Source organism: Macrobrachium rosenbergii, chromosome 9 (assembly GCF_040412425.1).
Source record: "Macrobrachium rosenbergii isolate ZJJX-2024 chromosome 9, ASM4041242v1, whole genome shotgun sequence".
NCBI classification, from domain to species: Eukaryota; Metazoa; Arthropoda; class Malacostraca; order Decapoda; family Palaemonidae; genus Macrobrachium; species Macrobrachium rosenbergii.
The window spans coordinates 47,809,319-47,828,123 of NC_089749.1; positions in this window are offsets into that span (position 1 = coordinate 47,809,319).

The window sequence follows — 18,805 nt, forward strand, 5'->3', positions numbered from 1 at the left end:
AAAGTTTATCAGAACTTTTAAATTCTCTTATATGATTTTTATAGCAGGTATCTGTATAAGAACTTGTTATGGTATTACTCCTAACGCGCCTATCTTTCCTGCCTAAACTATCTTTTGGTTTTGTGTCTACCGGCCTGTCTAGCTAAGATATTAGGAGTGTGGGTTCGCCATGAAAGGAAAAAAAGAAAATGACCCAAGAGTGGCTCGCAGAGTCTGGTCACAACAGCTGGGATGACAATAACAAGTGGTCTAAGATGGCGGAAAGTCCCGTTAGGCCTAAATTTCAAAAACAACCTCTGGCGGCGAAGGAACACCAAAATGGCCGGTCCTCTAGTTCAAACAAATCCAAAACAACCGCGCGAACACGGCGGAGGAATCCAAAATGGCGGTATTTTCTTTTTGCACAAATTCAAATTTCAACAAAAGAAACAAATGCAGGTATCCCAGATTTACTTTAAATACCAATCATGCATAGTGTTTTACGTTAAGGTTGGAAAATGAAATTACCAATAACTTTTGTAAGGTCTTTTGTTATCGATTCTCATCCGACATTAAACAAAAGAATGAAAAGAGAAATGCTAGCCTGCCTGGCGTAAATTTACGCTTGTTGAACGGTACTTTATTGTAAATTACTATTTCAGTTCATGGCTACCACTGACACGGTTTTGAATGATTCCCGCTATATGCAAACAATAACGCATCGGAATTGCCGACGCGATTTCTACATTACTTTAGTATATGAACTGGCCTCGCGATTCGGCCTTAGTAGACACAAATTGTGATTCTCTGCTCTAGCCGCACCCTTTTCCTACTCACGCTAATTTCGCTACACTTGTTATTACTACTATTCTCTTTACTGCTTATTATTATGCCTGGTTCCTTGTTTGAAGAATGAAATGGAATTCAACATTCACTTTTATCTTTGGAATTAATGTAATTTTAATTTCCTTTTCTCCAGATTCTTTCTCTAAAATGTACTCTTAGATTCTACGGTCGCTAATGTTATATGAGGGTCTTGGTTGATCATGTATTATTCAATTTACATAATTTTTACGGTCTGGTAAAACCAAGATTACACGTGAATCTGCCACTTGAAGCCAAAAGTTAACCTCAAAGACAGTCGTTAATTAGCCAAAGGTCGCCAGTTAAGGGTAATTAACCTTAACAAAATATTTGAGATGAATTTGATTTAAAACGCAACGTTCTTCCAAACATTCGACGCGAGGCATACAAAAAAGCATTGAGATTTAACTCGATTTTGCTTACTCCTAAACTTCTAGGTATTTTACTGAATAACGGGTTGAAGCTAACAATATAATAATTAGTTTAATCGACTTCGAAACACATATACCCTAAGTGGTGGCTGAAGGAAGAAAAACAAAGAAAATGTGAAATACAGAAAATATAGGTTGCAAGAATGGACGGTCAACAGCACACGTGACTTACCTTAATGACGGCCGCCATACGCATTACAACGGATTTGCTGAAGTTCGGTGTGTGTTTCTTGCCCACCATTCACTAATAAAATAATAGACAAAATATGGGACAGGGCCTTCCAGACGCGTCTGCTCGAGATCACAAGGTTTCTCTCTGTTGTTCCCGACCGGCCTGGGTCAAACAGGCCTACAGTCATGCTTCAGGCGCCTATGCTCTGTTAAAACATTCGCCACGCAGAGACAGGTAGAAAGGAAAGGACTTTAGGACCACCTATTCTTAAAGTTGAATATGGAAATTTCTCCTAGGGGAAAATGGCTGAATGCTACCTAGTCTCTCCAACGGATGTTAAAGTTTGAACTGAAGATACTCTAGCGTGGGACAAACAATTTCTGTCTTGGATCAGGCTGGATACTACTATCCCTAAATGTTCGAGGCGACAGCGTAAATATTTATGTAAAAAAATATATATATATATATATATATATATATATATATATATATGTAATGATTTTCTGACCCACCTTAATACATACACACACACACACACACACACACACACATATATATATATATATATATATATATATATATATATATATATATATATATATATATATATATATTTATATATATATACATATATGTATATATATACTGTATATACAGTATATACAGTATATATATACATATATATATATATATATATATATATATATATATATGTAATGATTTTTCTGACCCAGTCTTTTAATAAATAAATATATATATATATATATATATATATATATATATATATATATATATATATATGTTTTATTTTTTCAAGTGTTACTACACTGGATCTGTAAACTTCTAATGGGAACACATCCCATATCTCCAGTACTTCTTCCAATCTTTCTTGACTTAACTCTGATCGGTTAAACAAACAATGTTACCATGCTGCCATATTCATTCATTCCAATACCGACATATGTTTCAGTCATTAACCCCTGACCTTCTTCAGGACTGCACCAGATTTACAATGGAACGACAATCAAATACAATGGAAAGCACAGCCAAAAAACTGACTGAAGAACAAGTATTCTAAATGAACATTTAAAATGAAAACAACATAAATTTCACAGACAAAAAAAAAAAAATATTCATCTGTCATAACAAAAAGGGTCTAAAGAGAACGCAAAGCCTGTAGTCACTCTACATCCTATAGTGTATATTGAAAGGCTCTCACGCCTCCTATAAATTTGAAACAGCAAATCACGTTGGTCCCAGACTCCTGGGATCACCCACGGGAGACAATGTCGTCCATCCAAAGGATGGCATGAGAGTCAAAATGCAGTACAAATTGAGAATCTTTTACCCCTTCTCCCAATTCAGACTTGCAAACAACGCTGGGCCCAGCTTTCCTTGATCTCCCAAGCGTGGATGTCAGGTTGAGATGGCTAAAGAGCTTCAGCAGTTCACTCCTGCAGCTGCAGTTTCCCCCTCCCAGCGGTTAAGCAGCTTCTCCACGTCATTTCAGCATGTCCGTGTCTTTCTACTTTTCAATTATGCTTTTCTAGCACAAGCCTCCTTCCATCTTCAATAATTATAATGCACACGTGTCATCAGTATCTTACTAGCTACACTTCCATTATCTCTAGCACTTCTCCCAATATCCAGATATATCATCGTATTAGCATTTTTATCCAGGCTTGAAGATTGAGAGCATTACTAGAGATATTGGAAGTGAAGCCAGTAAACTGTAGATGCCACAGGGGCACTAACACGAAGAAAAAATATAAAAATTACAGTAGATGCATGTGACTTCAGTGAAGGCTGAGAATCCCAAAGGAAAATGACAGACATCGTCTGGGCCCAGACGATGCGTTAATAAACTTGAAAGCGCTTGGTACTGAACTTCTGCCTGTCATTTTCCTGTGAGATTCGCTTATATACAATATCTTATATATATATATATATATATATATATATATATATATATATATATATATATATATATATATATATATATATATATATATATTATAATATATATATATATATATATATATATATATATATATATATATACACAAATATAGACATATATATATATATATATATATATATATATATTATATATACACAAATATATACATATATACATATATATATATATATATATATATATATATATAATATACGCATATATATATATATATAAACACAAATACATACAGAGAGAGAGAGAGAGAGAGAGAGAGTAGAGAGAGAGAGAGAGAGAGAGAGAGAGAGAGAGAGAGAGAGAGAATATTATGTGTTACCATTACTTAATGAAAATGATAGTCTAATCTAATTAGCTAAACAAACTTACCTTTTTCCATTAGGGCCAGTAATGTATATACGCTGTAATACCGCGGGCCTTAAAGGCCTTTGTAAATTTATTTACCCAGGAAAATGGGCTTCTTTCTCATTCATCTTCGCTTTTCCGTTTTCCCTGACTTTTTATACCAAAATATTTGTTAAAAGCATTATTTTCACTTCACTTTCACCTTACTTCTTGCTTTCTCCGGGCGTGGGGTGATTAGGAAGTCCCATCAAAAATAACAATTATAATAATAAAAAATTTAAACGTGCTCAGAACATATATTAAAACTTAATCTTGGGATGTAATGCCAGCCATATACAGTATTAAAACGAAGACAACAAAGCAAGCGCTTGATACTTTACCTTTAGTCCTAGCTTAAGCGACAGTCAATTCTCTTACATGATACCGAGGAGCATTTATACTATAAACAAACAAAAAAAAATGACCGTTTTCTATGATTGGGGCATCGGTTGACCACGCGCTTTCCATGAAATGAGCCTGGAAATTTGAGTGGGGTGACTCTCCTAGATTGGGATGCTGGCGCTGCTAAGGAGTGAAAACTACTATCTCTCTCTCTCTCTCTCTCTCTCTCTCTCTCTCTTCTATATATATATATATATATATATATATATATATATTAGCATATATATATACATATATATATATGTATATAAATTGTTTTATACTCTTATAAGGAAGTAATCCTTCAGCAAATGCAGCCAGCAGTCTGTGAAGGGGCAAGCTGGAACGGGACAGTTGAAAACTGTTCGAAAGGTCTATAAATTCACCACTGCGGTTCCAAAACGGAAAATGTAACGAATATCTGGCCCGTAAGTAGCAAAAATTGATAGATAAATAAATAAAATAAAGAAATAAATAAAACAACTTGCCGATATTCAAAATACTGAAATGCTCCATTTGTTAATAAACTCACAATTACCACCCGTCAGTTTGGCAAAGGTTTGTCTACAAAAGACTCGTTGCAACTATCATAAATCCTTCAAGTAATCTCAATGCAAGTTTACGGTCCCTTAATTATAAAAACTTCAATTCATATAACTCCTTAACAAAAGTATATTAAAATTACTTTACAATAATGAAAAGAAATTACGTTTTTTCATAGTAAATGGAATTCCCGACTTTTTATTTCCTTGCTTTTGTTATTTAACTGAACTGTAAAGTTAAAGAGAAATCAACAGCGAATAAAAAATGCATAAATCTGATATTTAACAGGTAGGAACAAACCAATCGAACGGAGCTACGCTTTCTCTCTCTCTCTCTCTCTCTCTCTCTCTCTCTAATGCTGGATTTCAGTATACACAGGGACAATGACTTTCATTTTGTTTATTTTTCTTTGAACTCAAAGAGTAGCAAGATTGTATTTCTAATACATTCTTCTTCCAACTACAGTATCAAGGATTCCAAAAAGTCAAGATATCAATCTAAGGTTTGTAATGACTGTTTCATACCTAAGAGTTCTGGAGAGGCCTCTTCAGCAGTTCGTCAAACACATCTCACCAAATGGAGGCAGCAGTACAGACAAATGTCTCTGCAGCTCATCAATATCGCTCATGTATAGTGCAACTTCACGTCTCTGAATACGTGGAAGCCTCGTCAGCAATTCATCACAAAATGCTTTTCCTACAGACGCTTTCCCAATAGGCATATGACGTGAAAAATTGTCCCTCCACGTAGAGCATATGAAGGTACATATTTAGTTCTAGGATGATATCAACAGCTCCCAACGTATATGACCAGAAAGTCAATTTTCAACTCGAAACACACGGCGCCTATTATGAGAGGAACGTACCTTCGAAATTCATTCTAGGAACATCAGAATCAAAACGTTTGGAGAATAATTTGTAACCGGAAAGAACATTAAATTTCCCCTTTTGCTTAACAATCTTTCCATATAACGCTGACAGTCTCACTTGCGCAATATATATATGCCGCTCAATGTACGTTTTTATCGCCATGCAAGAAGTCTTGCACAGATGCATATATGTCTATTTGGGGATAGATCCATTACTGAGTGTGATTTTACTTGGCACAACATTCATAAATGCACGTTTGCTGAGGCCTGCATACATATATACATTCATAAATATACGGCGGTTTAACAAGTGTGAATGTAACGGCCAGCATGCAATGAACCCTTCACTTCTCGGTTCACTAATCTTTTTGAATAAGTTTTCCACTAAAAACATTAACTCCTAATTTGTAAAGGTGGGAGTAAAAAACCTGACTCCAGCCCAGATTCGAATGAAGAGGTTCTTCATTTCCTTCCCAAAGTCAGATTAAACGTTTGCGGTCGGAGGAAATATTAAGGAATCCAAGTTACAGAGTTTATTTAAAATGCATGCTGTCATCTGCATTTAAAAAGATTTAGTTACTGTGACCAATAAATACTACATATATACATTATAAACATACATGCATATATATACACTACAGAGTGAATAAATATTTTGCTGTTCGCCCTCAGCATTATTTAGTAAAAATATCATTCTAACAAAGACAGGAAGGCCTCTCTGTCGACGCTCAGGGAAGCTCAGTGGGCAGAGATAGGCTGTGTTTTTCAAAAAAATAACATCTTTAGCAGGAACATTAGCATTAGGCCCAACCCATAGGGGAGTGGTCTTACCAAGCAACCTCTAGTGAAGGTGGCATTAAGCCTTTTGCTCTGTCCCATGCATTCACGATGTTTTGTCAAATTCTCAGGCATAGGTCGAAAAACAAGCCATGACTGCAGCTTGACCTGAGCCGATCCAGAGAGACTTATCGTGCAAAGCACACGCATTGTGTGTAACTAATTCTTTGTGCTTGCCCTCTTACTGTTTCACTGGTACTAGTGAGGCGTAGAACAGGTCTTTTCAAGACTTCTGATTGTCAGTTGCATGCGCAAACAACCCACATCAACGGTAAGTCAGAAATTTGATAGCTTCTTCATCGATTTACTAGTATTCTTCTCCTGTATTTCATCTTTTCCCTTTGTTTTCACCACTTCACCACCATCTACGAGAACCTAGTATAATCAATTTTCTTTTATGAAGTCTACTGTAAGAATAATTAATATTGCCTAGTGAATTGCATAAACCATTCGCAGGCAGGAATTAGGAAGTTAAGTAAGTAAATACCCCAGGCAGCCTTGTGTCTCGATCCCATTGTTCGAAGTGAATTAGCTCTTCAATAATACGAAATCATGTACAGTATCTACCAGTATAGACATCCGTTGTATTATGGCTTTCTTACGGGAGCAGGAAACTGACTGTCAGACCCTGGACCAATTGTTCATGTAATTTCGCTATCACCGCATTCTTTCTTTGTTGGGACTTCATGGGAAGTAAAGGGTTTGATGTAATCCACATGTTGCAGAGTAAGCCATTCTGCCACATTGTTCCTCACTTCCTCTCATGCCACTTTATTCAATTAAGTAATTGTTTGTCTTTGAGGTTAACTTAGCTTTAATTGACAGGTTATGTACCATTGGTGAAGCAGGGTCCCATAAATTACATTAATTACTTAATAAACTCATCAGCCAAGCCTCAACAAAATAATATATATATACATACATATATACATATATATACATATATATATATATATATTTTTACGTTTTTCCGTGGTTTTAGTTTGAAATATATTTGTGAGACAGGTAGCAACAATTTAAGCTAATTTAGCCTTGTGATTCTGACTTCGTGGGTACGGGAAAACGTAAAAAAAAGAGGAAAACAAAGGAGAATTTCATATGAGCATAGGGCTCTTGTTACTGAGGGAAATATTACGTAAAACACGTGGGCACATTTAAAGGAGTGTATTTACATAAATGACATTAGTACGGGAAAGAGGAACTCAGTAGATTGAATGAAACTGAGGAATTCCAGACACAGTCCGAGAAGCTTCCACGAAGGGTCCCTCTGAAATGAGAGATATGCACATTATACGCCAGTAATGAAATAGACAAAGAGTGATGAATTCGAAGCTGCACTGAGGGTGCCAAAGGAGTAATAAAGACTTAATACTGCCGATGCAAGAGGCACACGGACATTAGACATGGGTGATTCCTGGCTTTCTTTACAAAATATTTCGAGACAAAAGGACGAAATGGGGCTCTTCCAGGGCACTTTACTCAGCAGAGATTTTCCGAGGGCCAGAAGGCGGTCCAGGATGACTTGCGATTTCCGAGAAGTAGCGTTTCCTTCCACGTGGTGAGATGCAAGGGTTTCCAGAAGGGGCATGACAGACTTCAACCCAAGCAATGGCGCAGGGGCTCGAGGAATACGGTTGAAGGGCACGAGGAGAAGTATACTTTGGGAAGGGCCACGTGGTTAGGGATGCAAGGGCATCGATGGGGGCTTGTGTGCTGAGGACGCTCACAAGTTCACTCCATATCTTCCCAGCCCGCAGAAACAGACCTCGTGCTTTCGCTTTATCCCCTCCAAGGGGGCAGGGGGCGTCCAACATGATGCTTTGACTCATTGCACCTGCTGCCCGCAGGGGAGGTTTTGGCTCAGGAGAAACACTGCCAGATTACTTTTGCCTTCGAAGGAAAGATCTTTATCAAAAATGAGAGCGCTTTTTAATCTTAACCTCTGTTTTTAAGTCGAGACAGATGGTCTATCGATCGGCCGGCTGGCAGTAAATGAAACACAACAGAAAAACCAACAACAATAACGGAGGGGGAGGCACTGCGCAGCGTAATTCTTGCTAATCATAATACCTCCCATACAAGATGATGTACATACCTCCTTCTCGGGTGTGTACACGACATTCAGAATGAGCTGCAAATGCTTTCACGCTACTCTACATTCTGCCTTGCAATGAACTTTAATTCTAAGGGGTTTATGAAGCTAGACACTACTTTAATAACACATTGCACAATTTTCGTTAACAGAACGCAAAGTGATTTAAACACTTGCAAAAGAATAATTACTTTAGATTTGGTTACCCACTGGTAACTTTATAATGTGACTCGAACAATGGTGAATTATAGGACCACGTATATGAGGCTATGGCCAACAAATGAAAAGAAAGGTTATTGTTCAAGAATTAAAATACACGGTTACTTAATTTTAGATAAAAATGCATATGTTAGTACACCTGCCTTGAAGAGGTTGTAAATGAAAAACAGCGTTTATTTTTGTAAATGACATCCCTTTACGATACTGTAATGACTATACATATTCGTGATTGGATAATTTATCTTCGCTTAATCGATTTTGTTAGCCGCCCCACACGGATTTCCGGAGCAGTCAGATAAGTGGCGAGAGTATTCGCGAGGTTTTGACCGCTAACCCAACCACGCTAATTATGCGCCTCTACTGCCTACTCAATGTTAAGTGACGGGCGAGCAGACAAAAAGATGTGGGGTAGGACAAACAGCGATCTTGGGCGAAATGGAAGGGGAAAAGGGATAATAATAACAAAAGGAAAATTACCAAGACGTTATTTAACGAAACTTGACCGCATATGAAAGGAGGGACACGTCCCCCAGAGCTTACGAAAAGGTCATTTAAATCACAAGGGCAAGAGTTTATGACTCGCGATTCATTAAAATTAAAGATAAATAAATAACTAAAAGAAAGTAAATGATATTGGCAGAAGAACTATGGAAAAGAGGAGGGTTTTATTGCAAGAAGGGAATTTATCGCCCTACGCCTATAAATTACGGCCCGGACTATCACTTCAGTCCCAGGGCGAGGAAAGTGCACCGAAGGGCGCGACTCCTTCAGGAGGTTGGACACGCCATCTTCCGTGCAAGGTATACGCAAGGGCTGCACACCCTCACTCTGTTATTCTTAATGATTTATACATTGTGTGGGGAATGGTATCCGGTATTTAATTTCTCCTTGTGGTGATAATTTCATGAAGATTAATAGAAGGTGATAAGAGATAGAAGTTCCTGAGGAACGGAGGAAGATAGAGGAGGGTCTGACGTGTCCCCTTCTGGATTAGGGTGCCAAGACCTTCGAAAATGAAATGGCGGCACAGGTGCCATGGGAGTCAGAGCCTCTTTGTAAATTACCTGGAATGTCCCACACTCGTGGTAATTTCGCCGAGTCTCTTAATGGGACAGTCGTCCGGTCGGGAAGCCGAGGGCTCATGACCGGAGGGCTGCAACGGAGTGAACACCTGGCCTGCTGATGACAGCTGACGCAGAGGAGTGTTCTGTGCGGTTCTATTCATGATCCGCCGCGCTCTTGTAGTTCATCGCCAAGTGAGATATGGCAGGAATCCTGACTTGCAAATTGCGCCGGCGACGGATCGGAGGCAGAGGAGGCGGTCGGGTGGCGTGAGCGGCTCGCAGGTATCGATGACCAGCTCAGGCACGGGTTACAGGCCGCACCTGCAGGTGAGCTTCCGCGGTGTCGAGGAATCGCCTCTGACCGGACGCCAGAGCGTGTGTCAGGCCGGGAAGAGGGGGTCCTGAGTTGGATCCCGCATTGGAGATCGGCGGCATACTCTGGCGCCGGCACCAGGCAGAGTCAGGCGCTATCAGAGGCGCTTTCGCTCGCCGGTCAGGACGGACGAGCTTTTGGCCCTGCTCGGGCATGCAAGTGGCACCGCAGGAATTCTGGTACCCTGAAGCGAGATCTGATTGTACCGGCACTGAGGCAGGGCCGGGCACTGAATCGGATCGAACCGATCGAGGGGGCCATCGCATCGCACTCAGGCACTGGTGGGGATTGCACGCCCCTGGTACCCAGGGGCTGTCTTGACTGGAGGGAGAAGGGGGTGAGATTACCGCTACCATGGAATGATTCGGGAATGTGACCCTAGATTGTCGCGGATTCGGCGGGACTGAAAGTCCTGTCCCAGGATGACGTCATAGCCTCCGGGGAGATGGTCGGTTACTGCAAGATTGCACATTTTGGATTGGTGAGGTCGTGGAGACTCTCAATTGGACCGTGAGGGAGTATCATCTTTAAATTGATTTATTCCCCATCGTGGATTTGAAGTTTTCGCTTCATTGATTTATAGCCCGTAGGGAACTCTGGTCCTTCTCGGATGAGGGGGAGACGGCGCGCCCGAGTCCGAAAAGAAAGCACTACGCACGGGCTCGCACCGCGGAGGGGCCACGACAGGCTCCTTTGGCGGAGGGCCTAACACTTGGGATCTGTGACGCCAAGGCGACGGTGGGGAGAAGCTGATTTATTATTATGGGCATTGCCCATGCGGGAGAATAATTATAGACCTTGCACGCCGTAAAGGTCTGGCTGAAATCTTTCCGCGCTGCCCTGTGGGAGGGCTACGCAGGCGACTATTTGTCGGTCGGGGAGAGGAGCTTGCTTGTTCCGCACTGTTCGGAGGAATGCCCCGCTTTCTGCAATAATGGCAAGTTAGGGTTTGCCCAGTTCCCATTTTTTGTGGAATTTGAACCTCCGAGAAGGGACGGGGACTTATCTTCCGCCCCATGATCCTCTCTTGGAGGGTGGTGAGTTTCCCACATGTTCGTTATTCGCAACACTGAGTGTTGCTGGGGCTTTTTCCACTATATGAGTGGCGAAAGAGGAGGGGCGAGCTTAGAAATGCTTTCGAATTTAAACCGCTGGGAGTACCTCATGTGTTAGTGGCTCCTTCCGAATCGGAGCTATTTTGTCAACGCCCATCTCGGACACGGTGTCACCTAATCGACCAAGTCTGGCCTGCTTCTCTGGGCTGTTTCTCTTCAATGTTCTCCATCAGCTGGGTAATCTCGTACGCTCGTGAATCGCTTTGGCGACGTGCTTCCCAGTTTCCCGATCGCCTGGCGTGGAAGGGCGTGGTAGGCACCCAGGCCTTTCCGCCAGGAATTTAGTGCGAGAACAAGGGAGAGTTCGCCGGGGAACGCAGCACCCAGAACCTCGCTCGCCCCTTTCTCTGGCCATAAGCACTCAGGCTCGGACTCGTCCATTTTGCATGAACGCAGTGAGCTTGGCTGAGGGCACCCATTCCCGCTGCAGGGGGCGGGGGTGGCGCTGTCGCTCTAGCACCTGGAGCTCATGGGCCGTTTCTCTCTCTCTCCTCAATGCTCTCTCCTCTGCACGCTTTATCCTTCTCACGTTCTTTCCTCCCGTTGTTCTTTGAGCGATTCGCTCTCTCTCTCTCTGCACGTTCTTTATCCTTCTCCTGCTCTGGGCAATTCTTGCCCTCTCTCCTCACGTCTTCTTGCTCTCTCCGCCTTGGCATCGTCCACTGCTCTTGAACCCACTTCGCCTTGAACCCATGCTCTCAAGATCTTGTTCCCATAGTCCCATGTCTGGAGGCGGATGGGCCTGGCATTAGCCATCTTGAAATAATGGGATATGATATGTCTGAGAAGACTCAGGTTGTCTGAAAAGATTCACTGCAGGAATCTGAAACACCAATTGTTCAGACTGCAGGAGAATGGATCTGTCCGGAATAAGACAGTTGGATTAGTAAGTCTGAGGAGACTTTTGTTAAAATTGATGTGTCTTGAAAGACGGGTTGTTCTTGGCGAACAAGTCTAATATGCCTCGAACATCGTAGTTGGATTTTGTCACGCCGGACTTGGCCGGGCTGTAGCGTGAAGCGGCGAGTTGTTCTAACTAACTAGAATGATCAGTCCCGTATGGGCTTTAGATGTGTGTGAACTACACTATATAATGTCTCAAAAGTACTTAATTTTAAAGTTCCCGCAGGGAACAGAAATTCGCCACGCGCTTACGAATTTTGCATGAGTCTCTGAGGACTGAATTGAGAAATTCTGCCACGTGCGACGAGAATTTTAGGAGTCTCTGAGACTGAGTTGAGGAATTCGCCACGCATGCACGAGAATTTTAGGAGTCTCTGAGGACTGGAATTTGGAGAAATTTACACGTGCGACGAGAACTTTAGAGTCTCTAAGGACTGGAATTTGGAGAAATTCTGCCACGTACACGTAGAATTTTAGGAGTCTCTGAGACTGAATTTGAGAAATTCCTCGCCACGCATGCATTTTAGGAATTTTAGGAGTCAATGAGACTTGAATCTGTAATGGAGGAATTTCTACGATGATGAGAATTTAGGAGTCACTTAGACTTGAATTACGAATTGCCCCTTTAGACTTAGGAAATTACTAACGGAAACCCAAAGAGAAATGAATGGGGAAAAAATGCTACACACGCGGCATCGGCCGTGGGGTATTAGCTTTCCATCATCATCGAGTTATTTTTAGATTCGGGATGAATGAACCCAGAGATGAGCACACCGCTTGGGATTCCGGGAATTTCCCAGTCGCCTGAGGAGCAACAATACAACGGCCTAGTAATTTTTCCCTATACGAGTCTCGTCTCTAACACCTAACTCTGAATTTAACTACACTGGAGAGAATTTTTCAGCAATGCAAGCTGACTTGCCGTGTCCCATCGGAATTTTATTCGCGCCTAAATAACAGTTCGCTAATCTGAAATGCGAAGTAAAATTTATCACAGAATTTCTTTCGCACTATTCCTCAAGCAAGAATATGGCAAGGATTTTAACACAGAGGAATTTCCGCACTATTCGGGAAGCAAAAGGATGGTTAGCACTGATATTTCCTAACTACCTATCCTGAAAGGCACGACAATCTAATCTAATGACACGGCTGTTCTTTTCTCTCAGTGATTACATGCCCCCATTTCTAATTCCTAGGAACAGTCACGATTGTAAAAAGGTTTTGCTAAGATTAACACATTACGATGTGGAATTTTTCGACTGTGTGCTGGTTTTACACAAAAGGTTCGTAATTGTCTCGTACCCAGCTTAGTTTTTGCTAATAGCTGATCTGGCAAGTTGTAAAATGCACAAAGCAACACTAGGGGAACTGCAACTGCAAACGCAGATCTATGGCCAGGGTCGCCATTTTTACGTTTTTCTGTGTTTTAGTTTGAAATATGTATTTTGCAGTAGCAACAATTTAAGTTAATTTAGCCTTGTGATTCTGATTGGTGGGTAATGGGAAAACGTAAAAAAGAGAAAACAAAGGAGAATTTCATATGAGCATAGCCTGTTATTACGAGGGGAATATTACGAAACACGCGGGCATACATTTAAAGGAGTGTATTTGTTATTAAATGACATTAGCATGGGAAAGATAAACTGTATAGATTGAACAAATGAGGAATTCCAGACACAGTCCGGAGAAGCTTCTAATGAAGGGTCCTCTGAAATGAGAGATATGCACATTATACGCCAGTAATGAAATAGACAAAGAGTGATGAATTGCTGCACTGAGTGGTAATGAGCGAGCATTAAAGACTACACGTCACGCAAGAGGCACACGGACATTAGACAAGGGTGATTTCTGGCTTTCTCTTTAAGCAAATATTTCGAGACAAAAGCGTGACTGAAATGGGGCTCTTCCAGGGCACTTTACCTTAGCAGATTTTCCGAGGGCGCGTAGAAGGCAGTCCGTGGATGACTTATGATTTCCGAGGGCTAGTTTCTTCCACGCGGGTGAGATGCAGGGGCTTCCGTAAAGGGGTGGCGATGGACTCCTGAAACCCAAGCAATGGCGCAGGGCTGAGGAATGTGGTTGAAGGGCACGAGGAGAAGTATACTGGGAAGGGGCCACGTATTAGGATGGCGGGCATCGTATGGGCCAGGTGTTGAGGACGCCTTCACAAGTTCACCCATATCTTCCAGCCCGTGTCGAGACCTCGGGCTTTCTGCTTTATCCCTCCTATGGGGGCAGGGGGGGCGTCCATCACAGATGCCAGCTTGATTCATTGCACCTGCTGTCTGTGGGAGGTTTTACCTGGTAGGAGAAACACATCTGCCAGATTACTTTTGCCTCTGAAGGAAAGATCTTTATCAAAATGGGGAGCGTCTTTACCTTTTTACTCCTTTGTTTTAAGTCGATAGACAGATGGTCTGATCACGGGCTGGTAAATGAAACACAACAGAAAACCAACAACAACAACGGAGGGGGAGGCACGGTTAGCGCGAATTCTTACATCATCAATAGTATATATATATATATATATAGCATATATATATATATATATATATATATATATATATATATATATATTTCACACACACTTTAATTTTTGCCATACAGGACATTCATACATATTTGACATGTTTGTAAATGTTGATATACGTATGTTTCTTACCAACTGACTTGAGAATGAGGTAAATACTCCCCAATCAAAGTTTCATAACAATGCATATTTACGCGGACACGAAGATTTGAGGCGAGACAACTAAAGACCGGAATTGCACCATGAAAATTGCACCTTGTGAAATTAAACAATTCTAAATTGCATCATCGGAATCAGGATTGCCGCAATGACTTGCAAAACTTACGAGTAACGAAAATGAGCTACACAAAATCATTTCTGAAATACTTGGTAAAAATTAGAGGCTTTCAGAAAATGTACGAATTCCTTTCACACGGGTGAAAGGAGGTGAATAAATCTACACGGAAGTATATATTATTATTATTATTATTATTATTATTATTATTATTATTATTATTATTATTATCTGATAAGAAACATGTGCACTCATATAAAACGTGCCTAACAAGCCTTTAATATCCTGGACAATCTTGAACATCGAAATCATTATTACTGATATTAAGGTTACTGGAAATTAATTTACATTCCTAAGTCACGGTCTAAAAGGCCAATAGCTTGCATTGTGAGCATCCAAAGAACAGAATGAGCAGACATAAGAGAGAAAACTTAAAACAAAGCGAACAAAAAAAAAAAAAAAAAAACGAGAAACTTCTTGAATTACAAGATAAAAATACTGATGAAAATCTGAATTAATAATGCTAAGCAATCAAAGAAATAACCCATAAAAAACATTTATTAAAAAAAGGTGTAAAAATAAAAATAAGAACTTGGAGCTCATTCCTGACAAAGGAACTAAAACCACCGAGAACGATGTAGAGGTCATCTCCGCAATCGGGACGCATTTCCCTCTTAAACACATATTCATCTGTTTCCAAAAGCGCGTCCCTAAAGGGCATCAACATACTACAGTTCCATAATGAAACCGCTGTAATAACAGAAGTAATCAACAGGATGAAACACCTTTGCGACAACTACAAAAGTAAAATTTCTGATACAGTTTTGGGTTAAAAATAACGACAGTGTACCCAAGACTTCGAAAATGTTAATAATGTAAGAGAGGGTCGACAAAAGAAGTCCTGCCCCCTAGGGACGTAGCGTACCGTCGCTGAGCTCCGCCCAAACTTATATAAGAATCAGTGATCAGAGAGGTTGTTCCCAGGCTGAACGAGAGCAACTCTAAACATTTTATTATCCGTAGATTTCACCTGTAACCGACATTACGAAAATAAATAAATAAATAAAATAAAATAAATAAATACCTTACCCTTAAAACCACGTACCCACATACATCATAAAAATTTCCTTTCAGGATGGTTAATTTGAACTGGGATTCACAGGTAGGCAATTAGGGACGGCAAATCTTTGTCGACACAAACGGCAAAGTCACTCGAATACTCTTGTCTTTTCCATTTCTTGTATAAACAATATAAACTGATTTTTCCCACAAGCAGCAGAAGGCTGCCTTTCATATAAGACCTGTCATAAGCGTGCACGAAGTAAAATGAGAACAACTGATCCAAACAAGGAAATGTAATTAGATCCAGATCCACAATCGGATCCACATCGAAAGGTTAACCAATCTAAATCCCTGCTCCAATCTGTGTCTACATATAATTAATATCTTCCCTGTAACACAGCTAAACTTCACACAATTTTGCAAACACTGATTCATTAGTTTTTATGTCAACCAGCTGACAGCTAAACAAACCAAATTTAATCATAACCACTTTAATGGAGATAAAAGCTGATAACTAGACAGCACTAAAGTTTTTACAAACCTGCGATTAAGTCAAATATACTATTCTGAATCCCCATCCGGATTTCGATTCATCTCCAAGTCTAATTAACTTGTCCGTAATTTATGGCAGACACCTCAATGAAATTTCATTGAAATTCATCATCAACCCTTCGATATATCTAGTGGATATACGGGCATAAAAAAAAGAGAGAGAAAAGAGTGTACACAGGTATCCGCATAACCTCCATACACTTTCACTATGAGGACAACATAGAAAAGTGATAAATTATATTCTTTGACAAATGGATCTTATAATGCAGTTCAGAATGTGGTTCGATTAAATTTAAGTAAAATGAAAGGCCAAGAACAATTTGAACGTGCATCACAAAGGAAGAGAGCAAGAGCAATAATACGGTAATAATTGTTAAGAACTTTTTTGGCATAAGGCCACAATATTTTCTCACAGAAGACAGGACCTGCAGGGCACAAGGTGTCCTATTAATACTAGCAAACTTTTACCTTCCAAGGTAAAGTGGTAGATTTTGTTAGATTCAGCGGGCCTTTTACTAGCATGATCTCTTGCTCATACACCAGTCTGTAAACAAAATAGTCAAGTTATTCCTAGCAGACCTAAAAAGAAGAATAAAAAGCAAGAAAAGAAGCAAAGAATAATTGATGAACTATACCAAATAACTAAAGAGCAGGAGTGGTCTACACAAAAGGGATAAAAGGAGAGAGTAGTTTCAAAAGAGGATTCTTAGGTTCTTAGGTTCCAATTTCAAGGCCCACTCATGAATTCGTAAATTTCACTGGCAAAACACAACCTTATCATCAATGTGAGCTGAGGAAGGGGGTTTGCGGGTCCCAGAAGTTTACCTGCTGAGTCATCAGCAGCCACTGGCTGGTTCTCCCTGGTCCTATCTTGGGTGAAGAGGGAGCTTGAGCGCTGATCATATGAAGATTTGTTCGGTCTCTATGACACTGTGCGCCAGTGCACTGGCCTACCCTTTGTTTCTTCTGCTTTAAACCTTTGAAAGTTAAATGCCCAAAGATCATGGTTACAGATATTGTAGACATTCTCTCTTCTCTCTTCTTCTCTCTCTTACTCTCTCTCTCTCTCTCTCTCTCTCTCTCTCTCTCTCTCTCTCTCTCTATCGATATGTACGTTTGTATAACACACACACACACACACACACATATATATATATATATATATATATATATATATATATATATATATATATATATATATATATATATATATATATATATTTAGTTTGTGTAAATCATATACACATATATATATAATATATATATATACATATATACATATATACATTTATTTACATTTATTTACTATATATATATATATATATATATATATATATATATATATATAGAGAGAGAGAGAGAGAGAGAGAGAGAGAGAGAGAGAGAGAGAGAGAGAGAGAGAGAGAGAGAGAGAGAGATTATTAGGTGCGTTACCATTACTTAATGAAAGTGATTGTCTAACCTAATTAGTTGAACAAACTCACCTTTATCCATAAGGGCCAGTAACGTGCACTGCGATACCGCGGGCCTTAAAGTACCTTTGTATATTCATTTACTCAGGAAAACGGGCTTCTTTATCATTCATCTTCACCTTTCCGTTTTCCCTGACTTATTATGACACACTATTATTTGTTAAAAGCATTATTTTCACTTTACTTCTTGCCTTCTCCGGGCCTGGGCTTCTTGGGCAGCCCCATCAAAAATAATAATTGTAATCATAAAAGCTTTAAACGTGCTTAGAACATACTAGTAATAATAAGAATAAATTTTATTTCAGCTCAAGGCCATATACTTGGAATATGCAAAGTACAGACAACAACATACACAGAATCTAGATATATGAGATAACATGATAAAAAAAAAGATAATCGGCAATATACACACAGTTATCGAAGAAGAATAAATATTATTCATATGAAAGGTAAAGACAGTAATAATATTGAGAATAATAGTAAAAACAAAACATTAATAATGATAAATCAAAAAATTATTTCATACAATTGATTTTTCAGCTAGGGATCTTTGGTGGTTGCAGAAGTCAGGTCCAGAAGGCTAATACGAAAATTGAAAATATTAAAACAATTATGATAATAATCACAGTAATAATAAAAGACAATACTAATAATAACAATAAACGCAGAAATATAATAATAATAATAATAATAATAATAATAATAATAATAATAA